The following is a 12,340-nucleotide window of genomic DNA, read 5'->3' as shown; positions in this document are numbered from 1 at the left end:
TAAAAACCAAATAACAGCAACAGCAATCCTACCAACTGTGCTACCCACGATAGCCACTTATCAGACACAAACCGGCGCCTCCGTAGCCAGGTGGGAAGGAGCAGCAGTGCGTAGCACACGCTTCTTGATTAGACCGGGGTTCAAGCCCGTCACCACCAAATACGGAGGATGCGGAAAGATCAGGGAATGACCACCGCATATCTCGGAGCAATATGGCCTTAGTTGCTAATGCTCCTAAAAACCAAAATAACAAACAAACATAACAAACAATAAGACACAAATATAAATATGCTAATAAGCCTTGGAGGAGAGAGTAGTATTGCTGTGAATGAAAGTGTCGCGATTGATGGAGTTAAGACTTCCAGCGTGGAATGATAACAGGGTTCCACATAAGCTAATAAAGTCCCTATGTTGATGACTGGTGATATGATATGATCTGCATATGGAAGCGAACTGGTACTAAAACATTCACGAAAGCATCAGGAAAAAATCTCTGGAGCAAAGAGTCATCAGCTCGGAACACAGGTTCACGGTGTCGCAGCACATGCCCAAAGTGAGACGATTGAGACATATACGCTCCAGTACAGTGCACAGAACACTACATGATTGCCAACGTCGTGCAGCTGTCCATAAGCCACTAATAACCCAGACTAATGCAAGACGTTGTCTAGCTTGGTGTAAGGCCCACCATTTTTAGATAAATCAAGAGCTGTGTTTCGGAGTGACGAATCTACCAGTCGTGCCTGGGTGTGGCGGATTGCCTGGAGAAGCTACCTGGTGGTGAAGTGAAGTTTGGTGGAGGCAGCGGGATGATCTGGAGCGGTTTTTAGGCCTGTAAACATTGGTGGTTTCGGTCAAAACTATAAATTTTGAGGTCTATCTGGTCCCTCTAATTTTTTGGCCATTGACTGTATGTCCGAGTTTAATATAATATTATATTAAGTCAATGTTACATTTAATGTAAAAACATAAGCATTTCAGCAGATTTAATACAAAAAAGCTTTTTGTGTTTGCTGAAGATAAGAAGCAAACAACAGATTGAACGTATTGCATGCGATTCAAATGTATACAAAGTTACCTGAATTGCAGTTGTCTTGAACAGGGAAGTTCAAAAGCACTGCAAAATTGACAGTAGACTTTAATTTGAAGGTACCGACCTTGGTGGTGGACCACGCTAATAGCTGTACAGGACGAGTTATGTGTACCTATATACACTATTAACGGTCAGGGGTTTTCTTTCGTTGAATGATAGATAGCATTTTGAATGTCCCCATAACCTCCTATAAGGACACCCATATTCGTGTAGTCTACCTGGAGCTAGTTATAGGGGAGAGGCAAAAAAAACGCCCTCGGTACTTAAATTAGAACTGCACACAAATAAATCCGGTTTCCACCCCTGTTTAAAAGAAAAAGAAAAAGGACAACAGGAGACCAAATTATTTTTAGCTTTCAGCGTTAAAAAAAAAAAGAAAAAAACAGAAAGGAGGGGAATAAAACAAGAAATGGCGCCCTCTATTGCCATTTCTAAATATATACATCTTTAGAATTAAGTAAAAAATAGTAAACCGTTTTACTCATTGGGTTAGTGCTAACTTTACTATTCGTTTCAACCCAATCTTTCAACCTATGATCAGAGCAAGGAAAATGGTATTTGGAGAAAGCTCGAAGTAAATCAAGGTGACATCAGAGATAGTAGATTGTTTGTTTATTTATTCTTAACTTTGTTCCATCTAGAAAGATGGAATTTTGACGAAACCAGTTGGAAGTGAAGTATCTTGTGTGACCTCGCGTTTGGGAGTCAAACGTGTGCGCCTATTTCTGTCTGTACAGGAGAACTTGGTCGTCTTCCCTCTAGGTTCTTAACGTTGGGCTAAAAATAGCATCTTCACGCTTTAATTTCTGCTCCCCTCTTCTTGAGGGAAGATGAACACTTCATGATCTTCTTTCCTCTTTAATCACTATCCAGTCAGAGAAAACAAACGGCAAAGATGAACGTTCAAAAGGTAAAATACGCAGGTTTAAGATAAAAAAAAAAAAAAAAAAGAGACAGAAACAAGTTACTATGGAAACGTTCGATCTTTATACCACCACCAACCATTACTCAATATCCCTTATATAATTAAACAGTACTTCACGTAATGCATTTTATTCCAATAATTTTTTGATAATTACTGCAAATTCGAATTTTATTCTAAATAATCTTTCACTTAGGTTTTTATTAATACAATCTAATTTATTATTTACTGTGTTTTTAATGATTTTATCACGTTAAGAGCAGTTACATCGAAAATATCTACAAAGATTTTCGAGACTAGTGAGTCACACAATTAGACACTCACCTTACTAGACTTGTCTAGTGGTCATTAACCCATACAGGTGATCTCTTGGGACGCGACGACTTTTGCCTTCACACTAGTGAAGGCATCTTATAGTGTTAACAACAGTCAGTAATGGCAGCCCACATCCCACCAGGACACAAGAATTCTGAAGAATGTTCGTCCTGACAGGTTTTCATTATCTGATGATACAGCTTCCATCAAGATATGTGTGTGTGTGTGTGTGTGTGTCAGAGAGAAACAGAGGATTGACATTGCGTACGAACTTCTCATTTTCTCAATTATCCCACTATAATAAATAGAATTATAAAGATTCTTAAAGATATTTTTAGCCCATTTAATCTAAAATTATCATATTTATCTATCAAGTATATTTGATTAAACTTTCAGATAAATTTACAGTCAGTCGACTTAAAGAAAAAATTCTGTGAAATCCAACATAATGAAAATAGCAGGTTTTGTAAGAAAGGTGGCGCTTCAGTCATTCCTAAAAAAAAATTGGCGAAATATATATAAAATTAAGAAATATATTAAATGGTTTCTAATTAATTATTTTATACTTTCAATGATGTAACTTGGCTGTTACATTATTACTAAGGTTACTAAGGGCTTGAATATAAATCATAAACCAATTAAAATGTTCAATAAATCTTTTGCTACAAAAAAACAAGCAATAAATATTTCTGTATCTAATTACGAGAACAGTTAGTTTTGCAAGAAAGGTGGCGCTTCAGTCATTCCGAAGAAAATTGGTGAAATATATATTTAAAATTAAGAAATATACTAACTTGTTTTTAATTAATTATTCTACACTTTTCAAATGATGTAACTTAGCTGTTAATAAGAGATTGAATATAAATCCTAAAAAAAAATTAAATGTTTAATAAATCTTTCCCTTTAAAAAAAAAAGCAATAAATATCTCTGTACGTAATTACGAGAATAGTCAGTTTTGTAAGAATGGTGGCGCTTCAGTCAGTCATTCCTAAGAAAAATTGGTGAAATATATTTAAAATTAAGAAATATTTTAATGGTTTTTAATTAATTATTTTTTACTTTTAAATGGTTGTTACTTACTAAGGGCTTGAATATAAATCATAAAACAATTAAAATGTTCAATAAATCTTTTGCTACAAAAAAAAAAAAGTAATAAATATCTTTGTGTGTAATTATAAGAATAGTCAGTTTTGTAAGAATGGTGGCGCTTCAGTCATTCCTAAAAATAACTGGTGAAATATATTTAAAATTAAGAAATATATTAAATTGTTTTTAATTAATTATTTTATACTTTTCAAATGATGTAACTTGGCTGTTATAAATCCTAGAATTTAAATGTTCAATAAATCTTTTTGCTGAAAAAAACAAAACAATAAATATCTGTGTACGTAATTATGAGAATAGTCAGTTTTGTAAGAATGGTATTAAATATTAAAATGACAACTTAATTAAAAATGAACTTTATATTGTATATGTACAATATATGTAAATGTATGTAACGTATAGAAAAATAATTTAAATAAATAAAATTTTAAATTTAATTATTAATTTATGAAAATGATTTTTTATTAAAATTTTTTAATAAAACGCATTCTTGAATAACTAAACAAATTAGCGAAAATCCAAAAAAAAAAAAAAATAAATAAATAAAGCGAAAAATCTTTAAAGTTTACATGCTATGGCATTTTTGCGTACAAATTGAAGCGCAAATGTTTAAAGAGGACTTCATGATACAGGTAATTATAGTAGCAGCCATATGTATCCCTGTTCAGGATATGGAGAAAGGCCTTGATCATTGGGGAAAGTGGAAAACAAACACACGCGCATTTGTGTATACAAACACGCATGCGCATGTGCTTGCTCGATTTCAACAAATTCTCTTCTGATTTTGATTGGGGGCAGGCAGAACTGCCCCCTTATCCTCTTTCATTTACTCTCCTGCATAATAAAAGATGTTAAACATTCTCTCCATCAATAAAAAATATTAAAAAATAAATATCGTTCAATATTATAAATCCGACATTTAAGAAAATATCAACTTTTTCGATGTGTTTTATTTCTGCTCTTTTTTATTTTCTATCGTTACGAATCCCAGAATTAATTAATAGCTCTTACCTGATTGTATTTGGTATCACTAGGACATATCCATCTACACTAGACCAGCTAATACAAAGACCAGTCGACAGCTAAACCAGACAGCACTAACCTACTTTAAACTGAGTTGGCACGCGTGTTGCTCACACACAGATAGAAAGAGAGAGAGAAAGATAGATAGATAGAGAGAGAGAGAGATGCACGCGCAGTCGCTGTAATACATGTCCACACTCCTTTATTATTTCTTACGATAGATGTGTTTCTAAACATTCGCTAGCAAACATGTTACAAAATTTGGCTCTTCTTTTCTTGTCAATCTAAATTGTACATAGCGATTTGAAAGATATTTTCGCTCTATCTATAAACACCTGCAGGCAATTAATCATACAGTTAGTTGCACGTGAAAAACACTACCTACAAGAGGTTACAAAATCAACCGAATAACTAGGTTGCTCAGCATGACGGCCCATTGAGTGAATAATGCACTGTAACGAGGAAAAAAATATTTCTGAAGATGAATGAGCAACAGACAGATCTCCTACTTTTTCCAAATGTTGTATTCAGCTGAAAAGAAGCGCGACAGAAGGTCAGAAGGTCACCCAAAGCATTTCTAACCTTAAGGAAACCAGCACACCTTCTCCAACACCATTAGCAAGGTAATTAGCAACAGATCAAGAAATGCAAGTCTTTTTGAAACACCTCTCTTAACCTTATTTCATCCCAGGTCAAAAGAGAAACTCTTCTCCCTTTTTTTTTTGTTTCTTTTAAATGCGATATGTAATAATGATCTTCAGAGCGGAGGTCAAATATCCTGGTTTTACCGAATACCTTTTACCAGTTGTTTCTTGATAATGTCAGATCTGGAACGAATTAACGGGAGTTTCAACCCTTTTTATGTCAATGTACCGAACAGGGCCGTTTTTAGTTATGTCAAGGAAATTGTTAACTTGTACGCACTTCGACTTCTTTCCCCTTTTGTTTTCTTACTTGAATATTGTCCTTTTGGTCAATAATAGATTGACCTACATTAGTTAGGAGATAAAAAAAGGAAAACAGTAACATTTAAAGAAGTACAAATAAAAACATTAATTGGAAAGAAACAAAACAGCGTACCTAAACAAAAATACTTCATTAATCTTGAACTGTACCACTGACAACTTCCTGAATTTTTAACAAAAGGTACGTATAGTAAAAAAAAAAAAAAAAAAAAAATAGTACAATATACAGCATATACAGTATATTAATTGAGACATACTATTTTTATTCTCTGGATCCATCGTTTAACGTGGTTAGATTTTATATTGTCTCATTTTAATAAGAATTTCTCTGTCAATTTTCAAGTAAACCTTTGACTAATAAACTTTTGGCTTCTCATTTTTAGTACTAGAGAACCTATCAGGTTTACAGACCAATAAGTCCATCAAGGCCTTTTCCGTATCTTTATATTAGCGGTTAAGTACCGATAAAGGGATGATTAGTTTATAATTTCCTGGTCTGCCCTTTTCAATGTCTGTAAATTTTCGCAACATTTTCCGCATCTACACTTATAGATTGAACCTGTTTATATTTCATCTACACTAAAAATAGCGACATAAAATATAATACAGAAAATATCTTTTGTGTATATTGTGAATCGAGAGATTTATCGACAACTTTGGAATTAATTCAAAATAATTAATTTTATATAAACATATTGCTTAAGCTTTTACCAGAATGATATCTAATGTAAATAATATCAATAATCAATGAATAATTATTAAAAATCTTTAATATAAAATCGAAGTCATAAAAAAATCGTCAATGACAATTATACACTCAATGGCCAAACAGTTAGAAACCTTCATTCAGTATCTAGTATGGCCAACTTTTCCCCGAATTACACACCTTGGCATGGTTTCCATAAGCTATCTGAAGGAGTCTAGCCCAGATTTGACCATTCTTCCTTCTCAATATTTGTGAGGTACTGTATTGTGGTCGGTAGAAAACTGGAAAGTCGAATTGCCTTTTCCAACACATCCCACACATTCTCAATTGTATTCAGATTTAGAGAATTAGGCAGCTAGGGTAGATGTTTGAAATCATGGGAATGTTCGCAGACCCATTCAAATACAATTTCTGCACTGTGGACAGTTGCGTTTTCATCTTGAAAAATTCATCGTAATTCGGGTTAAAGTATCTTGAATGAACATGAGAATGATTTATTGAAGGTAACAAGGCGGTAGGCGCATTGTTATTGTTGTTGGATTTTCAGACGCATCAGCAACTTAGACCATATTACGACGTATATAATATGCTGGAAATTGAGTGTCTTCTATTGTCGATTTGCTGTTTTCTGGACGGAAAACTCCAGTTTCCGGAAGGAAAACCCATGGTCACCCTCGCTTAAAATCGACTAACGCAGCCACATTGCCAAAAAGACCTCAAAAAAGAAGACACAAAAATATTGCCTTATATAATATGTAAATTGCGTGTGTTCTACGGGCGATTAGTTGTTTGTTGGATGAAAAACTAGTTTCCTGGAGAAAAAACCATGTTACACTCGCTGAGACCGACTAACTCAGCCACGTTATAGCAAAGTAAAAGAGAGAGGGCAACTAACAATACAGGCACATATAATCACATCGCCACCAACATAGTTCATGCTGGTGTAATATAATCTGAGTGAAACTGTATTATTAAAATGTACTAATAAATCCTGCGGTAGTTTCCAAAATCTTCAAGATCTATGAATAAATTCTTGAAGATGAAGCTTATATTGAATTTTATTCCCATAATGGCATTAATTAGCATTGAATGCCTATGGTTTTGTTCCTGGAGTACCAATTTTCAGCCTCATTTCTTACTAACTTACATGCCACGCTTCAAAAGCGCTGTTTATTGGAAGTAGCACAATACCGACGCAACGAGTTGCCTCGGTATTGCACTACTTCCAATAAACGCTTTCTTACTAAGTATCACAACCCAGAACTACTCTTTCGATTACGCTGCCATCTTAAAGAACGGGCAAGGTACAAATCAGTAGAAACTATCAAAACAGCTTCGCGTAAAGCTGCAGTATGAAAGACATCAGATGTATTTCTACGTACCAGTAGAAACAAATTGGTGGCACCTTATTACAAGTAAACTGTAATAAAACGTCTTAATAAGAAGGTTCTATTTATTTACAGCGTAATGCCAAGGCAAGTTGTTATACATTGGAAATAAAAATCATTACAAAAAAGAAACATTCTTTCTGTTATAAACTTCGGTTTGCAAGCCACGTGCAGTCCAAGATCCATAATATTAAAATTCATTATTTTCAGAAGAAAGCCGGAAGTGGGTAATGTAGGGGTAAAACATTATCGTCCAAATAAATAAATTTTTAATATCGATACTTGTCCATTACAACATTTATTTCGTTATTAGACTTCACCTTAATTTTATTTCTGGTTGAAATTGTGCACCATCAAACATTTTTAATACATGTGGGTGGCGTTTCAGCTTATTAGATTTCCTCTTAAAATATTTCATTCGAATTTTATTAAATACAAAACATTCTAAGAAAGACATTCAAGGATCGATCTCATGGCGCCTTTGCCAGCGTTCATTGCTCTCGACTTGCTTCATTTGTCTGCTGATCAATAATTTCGTGCGATCATCAAAGAAAAGCTCACGTTAAGGTGAATGTAGTGTCCAGAGTGTAGAAGACTGTTTATTATCCAGCTTTCTTGGAAATTGCTCCTAACATTTCCTCGGATTTTTATGAACATCCTCGTTTTCCTTGTTAACAAGCACCTGTTTATTTATTTCTTTTCTGATAGGGTTCGTCGTGCTTTACTGATTAATTCCCTTTTATTTCTATATGCATGCATTTTATTTTCGTACCAAATACTAACTTTCATAAGACTGATGCAATGACTTCACTTAAGAAACATTGAAGGTTTCACTTGGATGAATCCATAATGATTAAGGGTATACAGGATATCGATTAAGTTAAATGTGTTTTAAGCGCTAAAGCAACTAAGGCTATCAGGTGTCAGTATATTGCGTTTGTGTGTTTTCTTCTTTTCTGTTTGCTGGACAAAAAAACCATGCACTCTCGCCTGAGACTGACTAACTTGGCCACGATATGCAAAAGAGCCTTTAAAATTTCCTTATGTTATTTAACCAATTCGAACTGAGACCTTTTCCTTTCCGTGTTATAAGATGACGATTACATCCACTGTTCTACCCGCGATGACCAAATACTGGCATAATGTTGAAAGCCCAACTAATAGCTTTGTAGATATAAAATATAATATAGTTTTCATTGAGTCAATAGAAGGCTATTGAAGGACGCTAAATGAGGGTAGTACCCTCATGCAGTGGTACAGTTCTTAATTCAATTGCTGCCTTCATACTGCCAAACGTGTCAACGCTGAGAGAACATGAAGAAAAAGTTGTTAGAATTATTATTTTTTTATATATAGTTTTTGCTGTTTACTTTGCTAGTAAATGCTTTTCTCAGATGTTCATCGTGAGGTGTTAGACCGGATCCGCTCCATGTCTAATCCAGGGGAGGCTATTAAGAAATATTCTCTCTGCCCGCAACAAGTCCATATTCAACACTAGCATTCGTTTAGAGTGCAGGAAAGAAACAAAATTGGTGCCTTTTTTTTTTTTTTTTTTTTTATGTGAGTCAATCAACAGACACAGTAAACAATGACTCATGGAAGACTGTTTTGGCTTTCGCTACTTTTGCTGCAGAGAATATCCCCTGTCATGATCGTTAAATATGACATCCGTTGAAAACGGCTGTAATCACAGATGTTTATAAAATTTCAGCCAATTATCTTCAGCATTTGTACAGGTGGTGTCGTTATTATTCTCGTCCCTTTCTCTCTATTGTCTTTGGAAAGTTCAAATCGACATGACTTCCACGACAACCAATTCTTACTATAGCAGGTATTTCGTTATAACATAAGGGCACAAATAAATAGTTATTTTATACATTAACGTTGGTGCTAATTGATCATTACAGACGTACAGATTATCCAATTAAAGTTCAGCCCAGTTCGCAACATAATGTTATCAAAACTGTTAAACTTCATTTCGGAGGAAGTGGAGGGAAAACATTTTATGCGCTGTAGTAATAAATGCTGCACTGGTCTTTAAATACCACTGCTGTCACAGCGAAATTATCTCGTACCACCCATCTAAAATATCTCATTTCATATCGAATGACATCTTGCACTATTGCCATAGCTATCTTTGTACACACCACTGACCAATGAGTCATGCAATAAATCCGAGTTGGATAACTCTGTATATACAATGTAACGCAGAAAATTAGTAACCACAATGTTAAATTTTTTGAAAAATTGTACAAACAATATGCAAGGTATACTTCAAGTTTATGGCCCATTTCAAAGCGAAAGATGCCAAACCAAAGGCTTATGCAGAGGAGAGAGGAGGAGGAGAATTATGGAGATAAACTTCTCTTCTAAAATTTGGAAAACAATATTTTTTATACTTGAATCGGAGCTCGCAGTGATCGTGGAGTAGTAACGTAAGTTGACATTGGTACGTTACTTCAAAAAAATGTTCAGTCCACTCTTAACCGTTGCATTGGTATGTTAGCTACTATAAAACTTTAAAACAGTTAAAATCAGTTATGAACTCCTTTGCAGTGGTCGTACTACTAAAACAAATTCATTTATAAATAACTTCCGAAAGGAAATTGCACCTCACCTTTTACTGGAAACCTAATATTTCTAACTACAAAGATCGTTAAGATCTTGTGGTAATCCATGATAGAATTTATTGCGATAGACACAATAAAGATTTATATACATAGTATTAAACAGAATGATTTTTTTTATTCATCATACTATAGTATTTCTTTTCTTTTCTTTCAGTTTCGCAAGCTTCAAGTTTTTAACATCATTACTCCGTAGAGTAAGGTTTGGTTGGCAAAACTAAATACAGCAAGCGTTGATGGAATTCCTGGATTAAATTTTTGATAAGGTGGCTTCTAACCACTACTGTGAGGTGTATGACAAAGGACTGGGGTCACTTTTGTCACTTGATTTAAATTCATGTGATTTTTATCTTTAGGTTATCTCAAAGACAGTGTTTCAGAAGAATCCATGAACCATTCCTCAGCCGAAGAAATTTTTTCATTTCAGCCGAAGAAATTGCGAATAACATGTACGAGCATTTCCTCGTTCGTACATGTTATTCGCAACTTCACACTCCGACGACGAAACATTATTGATAAACGTAGAGGACACGTTGAACATTTTGTAGCGAGAATTCTCCAACACTGCAAAATATAGTTAAAATGTCCACTTCCGTTTCTAAACGCTACTTAACGTATTCAGTAAACAAATGGTACGATGAATAAAAAATAATCACCCCGTAATTAATATACCTTTGTAATGAATAACCCCGCATTAAAAATTCAAGGTCTTTAGTGTAGATTTTAATTTTTGGTTTGTGACAACTTAAGTTCTGCACCTTTAGGGTTGTCTGTTCTCTGAATAAATGACTGTTATTAACTATAATTAGGGTTCTGTGTTTGGCCAATGTTATCACTCTTTACCTTCACTACCCCCTCCTTAACTCTATTAATTTATCCATATCTTCATCTTGTACGTAACGAAACAAGAAACACTTACTTCTCAGAGTTGCTTGTCCAATACACCAAAGAAAATCCCAAAGTGATGATGGAAGAAACAAGTAAAACACATCACAAATGGCACATAGAAATGTCACACCACTAAGAAACTCCAGTTCACGGACTTGACTAACTTCACATACTTTGTATCACTCTCGTGTAACGGCACGTGACAACCCTTAAACCACGTGAAACTAGTATACAAGTGACGGCAGCAGCTTCTACCGTTAAGGGAGGCGAGAGACTGGAGGAACGAACGCCAAGCACAAGTGCGTTCTTCATCCTTTACACACACACTAATACGCACGCATGCTTTTCGGCAGTGATGCGACGTCGGTGGAGGCAGTGACCTAGCGGAGCTATCGTTTCAAGGACATCACCGTCAAAGTGAACGTGCACACACATACACACACACAAACACACGCGCGCACACACACACACACATACTCACAAACGACTTCGCTCATCGATTCTCCATCAGCCAGATGTGCAGTCAGCGCCTCTTTCTGTAGCGCGCGTTTTCAGAAACGCCCACAGTGTCCGAGCTATGTGTCCTCGACCTTACGGAGAGGATGCGATAGTGGAAACAGGTTTGTCATCCTTCGGAATCCTATCGATGCAACAGTCCAGCCGCCGATTCATGGTGTTACGACAGATAAGATTACCGGAGACTTGCGGTGCAGTCGGAAGCACCAATACAAACACACGCACATACATACATACAGTTGCTGGAACAGTCTGTTGGTGACAAGCACAGCTCCGAATACAAGTAGTTGTAATCTGTCCTCTGCTTGTACATGGCTTCCCGTTCTCTGCCGGCATCAACGCCCCGGCTTTCTCTTTTAACCAATGACAGTGTCTTATCGACCCTACCCATCACAGGACAAGAAACTAGGCCTTTCACGTTCCTCGTGGGAGTGCAACCTGTCTACGTTTCTATATGGAACGCACTGAACTAACTTACTCGTAAATTTAAAATATACGCATAAATTTCACGTCATCCCGGCAGATGGCGCTGGTGATTATAAAATATAGTTGCTAAGATATGATTTTGTCAGCTGATTTTTTTTTTTATTTCATCCTGCCAAAGTTTTTTTCCATTTTTTTTATATCACTGCAATGTTTCTTTCAATAGTGTCGTGAATATTTTAATTCAGTTTAGGAAGTTTCAGCAGAAATCGTGCTTTTAATAACGGTTGTGAGATTATATTTATGTTTTTTTTTAATTTGCATTTTAAAATATAAAGTTTTTTTTTTATGAGAGGGCGCTAATATTTA

The 12,340-nt window shown here is 35.2% G+C and overlaps 1 protein-coding gene across 1 annotated transcript in view; it reads right to left on the bottom strand.

Annotated features, from left to right (window-relative positions):
* LOC150077771 (solute carrier organic anion transporter family member 74D-like) overlaps window positions 1-11,987 on the bottom strand; it is a 146,775-nt gene extending 134,788 nt beyond the window's left edge. Inside the window, exon 1 of the mRNA XM_090385174.1 lies at window positions 11,064-11,987. The gene's annotated coding sequence lies outside the window, so the exon portion shown is untranslated. The remainder of the gene's footprint in view (window positions 1-11,063) is intronic.
* Between the last annotated feature and the right edge of the window lie 353 nt (window positions 11,988-12,340).

The sequence above is a fragment of the Mastigoproctus giganteus genome, chromosome 11, assembly GCF_048544385.1.
Source record: "Mastigoproctus giganteus isolate SK-2022 chromosome 11, ASM4854438v1, whole genome shotgun sequence".
Lineage (NCBI taxonomy): Eukaryota > Metazoa > Arthropoda > Arachnida > Uropygi > Thelyphonidae > Mastigoproctus > Mastigoproctus giganteus.
The sequence above is the reverse complement of the archived record's forward strand: the minus strand, read 5'-3'. Positions and strand labels throughout refer to the sequence as shown.